At 35.2% G+C, this 9359-nt stretch overlaps 1 long non-coding RNA gene across 1 annotated transcript; it reads right to left on the bottom strand.

The window, feature by feature from the left end:
* Window positions 1-922: 922 nt before the first annotated feature.
* On the bottom strand, window positions 923-3210 carry LOC132043387 (uncharacterized). The gene is made up of 3 exons (XR_009411791.1): window positions 3068-3210; window positions 1933-1976; window positions 923-1331 (listed from the first exon to the last, which is right to left on the bottom strand). It is a non-coding gene; the product is annotated as an uncharacterized LOC132043387 (long non-coding RNA).
* Window positions 3211-9359: the final 6149 nt, after the last annotated feature.

Below are 9359 nucleotides of genomic sequence, written 5' to 3'. Positions count from 1 at the left end.
GAAAACTCGATAAAGAATGTGGAATGAAATTTCCTCTTGATTCTGTAAGATGGTGGTTTACGCTCATGAACAAGGATCGTATTTCGGTATACGACGTATTTCAAGTAAATAAGCGGTACCAAAGATTTCGAGCATTACGGAATTTGACACTTAGAGGTTACATCGTTAAATACGGACTGTATTTTAAAATATGGCCCGTATTTCAAAACGTATTTGGAATTTGAGAAACGTTCCTTGATGAAAGTTGTAGAGCTTTGAAATACCTTTCCAACGGTATATTATCGGGGTCAAACGGATATCTGTACAAAGAGTTATGGCCATTTTACTGAAGAGACACAGTGCAGTCCATACGGAATACGGACCGTATTTCAAAATACGGCCAGAACCTTGTTGGACGTAAACTGCAATTTTCCAGAACACTATATATTCGTCCATATCAGTTCAAATCATTATTTTTCATTCCTTCAAGCCCTAGAACGACCTCCTACCCTTCCCCATCATCAAGAACACTAAGGTAAGCCTACTCTAATTATTCCAAGTCAATTCTAATACATATCCTTGTAATCTAAACAAGAAATCATCATTCCCACTACTACAAAACTGGTCTTTAGCGGCAATATATTTTTACTTTAGCGGCAATTTTAATTGCCGCAAAAACCTTACCGGCAATTGACTATTTGCCGTTGAATCCAGCGTCGCTAAAGGTTTTAGCGGCAATTCTACTGAATGTTTAGTAAAGACCTAATTATTGCCGCTAAAAGTTTTTACTTTTAGTGGCATTTGTTTACCGGCAATTATAATGGCTACTAAAACTATCCGAGAAACAACTTAGTTCACATATTTAGCGGCTTTTGTTATTGCCAGCAAAAACTCATATAAATCTTTGGTAAAAAGGACCCGTTTTAGTGGCAGTTGTAACTGTTACTAAAACATTTTGCTATATACACATTTACCCATATTTTAGCGTCTTTTGTTATGGTCATTGAACTGCTCTCTTTTATCATCGGAAAAGAGGACTTTTAGCGGACGATGTAAAGGCAACTAATACAACATTCACTTGCAATAAATTCAAATTATGATATACAAAGGTCAAAAACAAATAATATTCATTATAAAAGGTACTATTTAAAATTCACAATAAACAAAACAACCACTAATCCATTATTTCATAATTCCAACATTACAGAAAAAGTACACAGTTTTAATCAACTAACTAATGTCATCAAATTGTCTTAATTCAAGACCGTAGATAGTCCATCAACATTTTCCCCAAGTTTTGATCAAAATGAAGTCCTCCAGGTGTTAAATTTCTGAACATCATAGTGTATAACCTGAAATAGTAAAATAAAATGTATGTCAAATCAGTTCATCAAACTGAGAAATGACATGAAGGTCCATTGAACATAATAATTGAATGCATTACATATATATATGATGAGAGAGAAAAAGTATATGATAAAGCAGTCAATGAAGTTGGATTAGTAAAAGCAACCCAGAAAACAGTCTCCAAATAAAAAGAGTTCAATACACCCAAAAGACCTACCATGACAGTCCACTTGAAAACCCAAAATAATTCAATACCATCTTCACACCATTTATTGAGTTACTATATGATTTTCAACTCATGAGAGTTAATGAAAGAGATTATATAGCATGCCGTATTGTGCAAACTAAGATGTCATGACTAGATATTAGGAACAAACAATGAAATGATATAATGCCATAAATACCAAACAGAAGGAGGTGGAGGACTTTGCAATTATACCAACACCAAGTTTGGAACGCAGGAATATGATGATATCTAATTGTACAAATTGGGCAATAAATTAAAAACATAAAACCAAAGATTTTGCTAAAGCCCATAAGAAGCAAGTTTCTATATCATGAACCTAGGGTGAAAGATCTTAACAGAATACGCATAACAAAATCTACCTCTTGAATTCAACCTTCCGCCTAGAATCTCCATGAATTAGTGGCTGCCACAATGTTGAAATAATATGTTACGAGCACAACAAAAAATATCAGTGTCCAACTCCTAAAAACATATAAAATAGACTTCTTCCATAAGGTCTAATTAAACAACTACTTTTCTAGAATACGTTGAATTTCTCAAGTCTACTCGAGAGTCTAGGAAAAAAAGAACCTTAACATCAAGTTTCAAAGTACATAGATGGAGCTTCCTCCCATTAATAGGTATTAAGATATAGCATGTTTGTCAATAGAGGCACATTTATCTGACACCAAGAGCTAGTAGTGTGTTATTATTTGGCATGTTACTGTTGTCTAACTATTCATACTCAAGATCATGCTTTTATAATGCCTTTTTTAGAAGTTTTAGCTCCCACAAAGTTAAGCATGTATTTGAGCAGTGCAGTTGTTTAAACAAACAACTAGCCGGAAGATGTAGTCAAAGCTGCCTGCCTTTCTTTCAATGCTTTAACATGGAAGTAGGTCGAGGATAGGGCTTTCTCGATCGGAGTCCTTAATTTAAAACTTACAAAACTTAAAAGTAACTAAATCATCAATAGCTATAACAAACTCAAACCTCAAATGTGAATAATTATATCTAACAAGTTGCACGCGCAATTTACTCAAGTATGAGCTTTAAATAACCAAGATCAGACAAGTGAATAATTTCATCCAAGATCTTGCATAGGCAATTTACTCTAGTTTGTGTTTTAGATACCACCGAGAGAAAAAAACACATGCTATTAATAAGAACAAATAGAGGGGGTAGAACTTCACGAAACATTTCTAATAAGAATTTGAAATATCTTCAAATTTCAAGTGTCCCACTCCTAGGTCTTGTCGAGTGTATTCACTGCATAAGTCTCTGTGTGCATACAATGGGTTATCAAACCCATATGAGGCCAAATTAGGGTCCAAAACTATGTTATAAAAACATGGGACCAAATCGAATCTGCCATGATATGGATCATTACATTAACCGAGAGAAAAGAGTTTAAAATCCTAAAGAGATTGAGACACACATAGCACTTCAAAGTAAACCTAAAATTAAATTAATAAATAAAAAATAATCCTTATCGAAGAATTAACAAGTACTTACATGGAGAACAAATATTGATGTCGTCGATTCACCAGCTGGTGCATATTTTCCCTAATCAATATAAGAGTTTTCAGTTATCAAGATCAGATACTCTATATTAAGTATATATAGACATGTGAATCTAAACAATAAAAAAATAGCGTGAAACCTAGATAGGCGATCAAAACTCATAGAGTCCCAAAGATAATTCGGACCTTCATGTTCTTTACATCTTAGAGGGTATTCATTGCACGAAATATTTTGAACAAAAACAGATTAATGAAAAAAAAATAATTGGATTTTGTTCAAGCTGTAGGGATGCAATAGAATATGTAGAGAATGATGACCTTAATCCTTCTTCATTTTGGACTAGAGTATATTCGATAAAAATCACCAGGGAACAAAACTAGGCCCCACATGCATGCCTAGAAAGCCAAGAACTCTGCCAGAATAGAAATTGGGGATATTGTTTTTTCGAATAGTAAAAATGAAAGTTCCTAATAACCAGTTGGTACCTTATATCCTTATCCAAAGCTAATTCAACAATTGCTAGCTCAAATCAGAGTTTGCAGCATTATAACTCAAATTCATATATAAGAGCAAATCTCCTTTCTCTTAAGACACTTACAACTTGACATTTTGAATGATTAGTATTACTTGAAATACCGCTAGCTAGTGCAATTTTTCAAGTACCAGAATCAAGTTGAAAACAATAATGAAACATACAATTTAGATGCTAAGATTCTAATTTCTTTTAATAACCGAGAAATCCTGAGGGCCAGTGACACACAGTTTAAATCTCAGTGAATAATGGGCCCACCCCTCTACTATTAACATGGGTTGTATAAACATTCATCTCCAGCTCATCTTTTACAAGTGCCCCTCCAACTTCCTTATGATTCTCACATTAAAAATGTCAGATCCTGCTAAAAAAGAATGAACTCTGAATTCACATACTATAGCAAATTTCTTGACATAAGCAAACATCAAATTCACTAATTCATGTAGCTGAAATTGAGGCCTATTTGATGGAAACAAACTTCACAAATCTTCATAGAATCAAAGCGGAATAAAATACCAAAGAAAACCTCATGCATATTTAACTATATTTGAATTTTTTTCAAATAAAAACCTTGCAAAGTACTTAATTGATAATTATTTATGAAAAAAACAACACAGATGCTCCTCGCAAGCACATAAGTAATTACAAATCATAACACAAAGATCTCTAATTTCCATCATATCAGACAATAGGTGTTGAAATTTACTACTGATTCCGTATTAATAGAGAAATCCCTAATTTCCACCATATAATACGATTAAAATATTGTACACATTGATTACGAGAGAGAGAGAGATACTCCAACAATTGCATCAAGAACTAGGGAACGCATTTAAGGAAACTTATCAGTCGTTTTCAGCAGAGAAAGGGACAATGAAATCGTAGGAGGAGATGGCGAAGAGCTTGTGCAGAAAAAGTCGAGGGTGTTCATCGGATTGGTTGAAAGGTTTTGGTTTTCTAGGGCAAAATTTTGTTGGGCTGAAAGAGTACTAATTGTTTGGAGGGATATGTAGCGGACAAAACAATGGAGGGAAAATGAAAAATAGTATTAGAGGCATATCCTATAGGGACAATTCTTTCAATTGCCACTATAAAACTGTTTATTCTCGGCAGTAGTTTAATTGCCGCTCATAGTTAACCTTATGTAATAGATTACCGACAATTAATGTATTGTCGTTAAATAATTGCCACTAAAGACCAATTTTGTAGTAGTGTCCTAAACTAGGGTTTTCAAGAAAACCCATCTCAAGGTTCAAGAATTTAAGATTTTTGGAAATCTTCTTCAAAGCTCAAGTCTTTAATTCAAGTTTTGGAGCGACTAAGGTATGTAGAGTTACTATCTACGTGTGGGAATATCATTGTTCTTCCCCACGCCTCATAATCCATAAATTACGATTCTCTACGAAAACTAGGGTTTCTATACCATGCTCATGATAACCCTATGTCCATGTCCATGATTATATTATGTATGAATTGTTATAATTCCATCATTGAGTCCTTAATATTTCTTTATGATTATTAAGAATCTGTCCGTAATCTATGAAAAATCCATATATCTCATTCCATGGGTTCATGCATGCTAGTTTATGATATATTATGCTATTTTCAAGAAAATACTATACATGTTTTACAAGTTCATGCAAGCAAGCTATAATTTATGATATCCATGTACAAGCAAGTTATATTCATGAAAACCATGGGCAAGTGCCACTTATTTTATATGTTCATGATTTTGGGAGTTGCTTTAATTACCGAAAGGCTTCGGATAGCCCGAAACTACGTAGCCACCGTAGGATGAGGATCGCTCCACCCATGTCCCGACGATCTCTCATAATGACCGGATCCTTTCATATTTTTATTAAATCTCATGTTCCCTGGCAAGGACTGAGTGTTCTGCTGGCGGGACGCAAGCACCAGACCATGGATCGGTTATAAGTTATTGCTCTCCCTACTTATGATATTTTTACCATGTTATATATATATATATATATATATATATATATATATATATGTATCCATGCTCATGCTCATGCTCATGTTCATGTCCAGGTTTTCAGTTTCAGTTCTTACCATGTTATTCCATGTCTCATGTTATTTCTTTCAGTTGCTTTACATACCAAGACATTCAATGTCGACGTCCCTTTGTATTGCCCGGGGCCTGCATTTCACGATGCGTGTGTACGTATTCTGAGGGACGCCGCATCTGCTCAGTAGGATTTGCTCGTATCAGCTCATTGGTGAGCCCCATCTCATTCGGGGTTTAGTCAGTTATCTTTATTTTACTAGTCATGCATTTAAAGGTATCTTTAGGGGGCCTTGTCCCAGCAAGTACGTTTTCCGGTCAAGATTCATGATTAGAGGTTTCATAGACTAGTCAGTTTAGTTATGTTAGACATGCAAGGTGTTTATCCATCTTTGGCTCAACTCGTGTTATTTTCGCATTTATGATTTAAACAAGTATTTCATTAAATTATTATGACATCTCATGTTTTATAAAAAGCTCATCACGTTCATGCTATATTTACTCGCTCATGTATGCCTCATGATGATTCAGCAAGCCATGTGGTTCGTTCGGTCACATGCAGTATGGCAACGAGTGCCGTGTTTCTCCCAGGCCATGGTTCGGGGAGTGACAAAAGATACCTCAGCCCATTCATCTTCCTTATCATGATTCCCTTCTTCTTCTTCCACCTGGACTGATTTGTCAATGTCTATATTTTCTTCTTGAAGTAATTCATCAAAGCTATTCTAAGTGATGAGATTTTTCTGGTTTTTCTTCCTTTTCTCTTGTTCTTTTCTACTAGTTGATCTTCTTTTTTTCTTTTTTCTTGCGGATTCTCACCCTTCCTCAAACAGAACAACCTCCAATTTATTAGGTTCATCTATCATAAAGGTTTTGTAGCTAGTTTTGTTATCATCATGAGCATCCTTCTGTCCTTTTGTAGCTGTAGAACTCTGCGATCCCTTGATATTGCTAGGAATCATACTGGAGTTGTAGTCTTGGTTTTCTGAGATCCCAATAGTCTCATCAATATCACCAGGATCTTTTTGATTGCATTTTAACCTTTCCTCTTCCTCCTCCTTGTTGAAGTTATCCTTCTGTTAGTCCTTACTATTGTCACCTTTCTTTTGTGTTCCACTAACAGGCCAAGGCTTATCAAGACCAAAAATTACTCTTGTGTAGGTTTGAACATAGTTTGAGGCGGCTCACTTTGACCTTTTCTATTTCTATTCATCTTTCTTTTACTGTTCTGAGTCTCCCTCACTCTTTGCAACTGTTGATTATCGTTTGACTCCTCTTTTGATTCATCTAGGGTCTGTTTCTCATTCTGCTCCTTTTTCCTAGCATTTTGTCCTCTTCTTTGTTTCTCCATATTTTTTGAAGCCTCTTTCTCCTCTTCTTCTTTCTTATCTTCTACTCTTTTTTTTCTCAAGTATTCTGCAATTAAGTAAATCATGTCCTAGTTTCCTACAATGTTTACAATACTTAGGTATGTTCTCAAACTCAATCTTTTGATCAAATCCTTTTAAAGGGGCATTGTCATCTTCAATACCTATCCATACACTCTTCACCAAAGGTTTAAGAAGATCCACCTCTACACCGACTTTTTGCCATACTTGGCCTAGTCATACTTCTAGTAGCAACATCTATTTCCAAAGAGGTGCCTATTTCTTTTGCAATTTGTTTTACATAATGCCAATTATGTAAATGAAAGGGTAAACCTGGAAGTAAAATCCAAACAGGAACGACGGCGCATCCTCCTCCTCGGTTTGAAGTCCGAGTCCATTTTTGAAGCCAAATTTGGAACCCATCTATCTCAATCACTCTTTTGTAAAGAATAAAATTGTAGTCCTCCTCGTTGGTAAAATTTAAAAGATGTTGAAATTGTCGAATACACCTATCTTTGGAGTACCTTTCATAGAGAATTTTTCTGAGAATTTTGCCCTAATTGAATCAATTTGGGGTCTGCTTTTGAGGAATCTTCCAATAATAGTTCTTCTACAGTGGTTCGCCATTACTCCATAGAAGTCGTTAGCATTAAAGATTACTGCTAGCTTGCTATTGTGAAAGGTTCTTCTAGATTTGATAGAGTCAGGTTCACAGCGGGTTGAGGCAGATGAACCCGGGTTATCAGTGAGTGTATCAGTATAGGAACTTGTTGGATTTGAGCCTAGAGGGATCGCCTCAGTTAAGGCTTCCTTTCGCACTTTTTTGCGCGCTGACGGGGAGCCTAACGGCGGCCCCATGGCCCTGTTATGGTGGTAACGGTATTCTAACGGTAATAAAAGGTAAAGTTGAAGTCTAAAATGAGCAGGCGCGTGTATGCGCGTTCTTTTTCTAACTTATCCTTATCTTGAAAAACTAGAAGTTGTGGTTCCTAGTTAATTTTTCATTCAATATATGAAGACTTCAATAGCAACGGCTGACATCCTACGATCTATTAGGAGGTTGATTCATGATTTGATGTTTATAAGTTTTGAACATGATATTGGATCCATAGCTTATTTTAGTTATTAAATTCACAGTAAAGTATTTATATATATTTAATAGATTTTTAATACAAATATAAGATCTTTGCCAAGTTAGGTATTGAGCCTAATTGACACCCCAAAAGCTAGCTCAAAGGGAAATGGACTGTCCAAACCTTATAATGAGCTTAGGTTTTTCATCCGTCACTAATGTGGTATATTCTATTCATCCCCCCTCCTCCCCCTCTCCCCCCTCACGTCCAAGTTCCAAACGTTTATTCATCCGGGGTCTATTGCCTGGTTAAAAAAAAAAAAAAACACATATTCATCAGGCAGCTCTAAGTTGCATTTTTCTAGCTTATCATAGAGCTTCATCATGTTGCAAGGCAGCTTTACATATGACCGAACTAAATCTCACTTTTTTAGTAGTAACTTTATATCATGATTTCTCAAACATATCATCTTAAACTGATCTTTAATGTTTAAGCCAAGTTCAATACTATTTTCCTTTTGATCTTTCATCATTTCATCCGGTGTCTATTGTCCGGTTTAGAGCGTGCACATTCATGGACCATATTTTCACCCCCATTGATCTGGGACCGATCAATTGGTCGGGGGGCATTCTGGCCCCTCCCCTCTCTTTTTTCAAGGGCCACACATCAGACTGTGTATGGGCCTGACTCTGATACCATATCAAATTAGGCATTAAGCGTAATTCACACCCTAAAAGCTATCTCAAGGGGAGGAGAATCGCCCAAGCCTTATACGGAGCCAGATTCTCATGCATCGATGTGTGGTATTCTCTTCAATTTAAGCAAAATTACTGAAATAATCCGAACTCATATACTCTCTCTGTTTCAATTTATGTGAACCTATTTCCTTATTTGTCCGTGCCAAAAAAAATAATCTCTTTTCTATATTTGGAAATAATTTACCTTTATACAATGATTTATAACCACACAAAATATATGTGACTCATTTTATATCACAAATTTAAAAGTTTTTCTCAATTTTTTCTTAAATTTCATGCCTAGTCAAATGACTTCACATAAATTGAAACGGAAGGAATATAATATGGTAGCTCCGCCTCTAGATCTACTTTATCCAAAGATTTGGTGGTCTCAATATTATATAATAGTATTATATTTGTTTTGAATAATTTATTACTTTTATTTTTTTTATTAAGGACAAGTAAAGCCTTGCACCCATTTTCCACGTATCTGTCACCAATCACAGTCACATATAAGTTAAAGTAGAAAATTTAAACGACTTTTTAATATA

Source organism: Lycium ferocissimum, unplaced genomic scaffold, assembly GCF_029784015.1.
Source record: "Lycium ferocissimum isolate CSIRO_LF1 unplaced genomic scaffold, AGI_CSIRO_Lferr_CH_V1 ctg23705, whole genome shotgun sequence".
NCBI lineage: Eukaryota > Viridiplantae > Streptophyta > Magnoliopsida > Solanales > Solanaceae > Lycium > Lycium ferocissimum.
The sequence above is the reverse complement of the archived record's forward strand: the minus strand, read 5'-3'. Positions and strand labels throughout refer to the sequence as shown.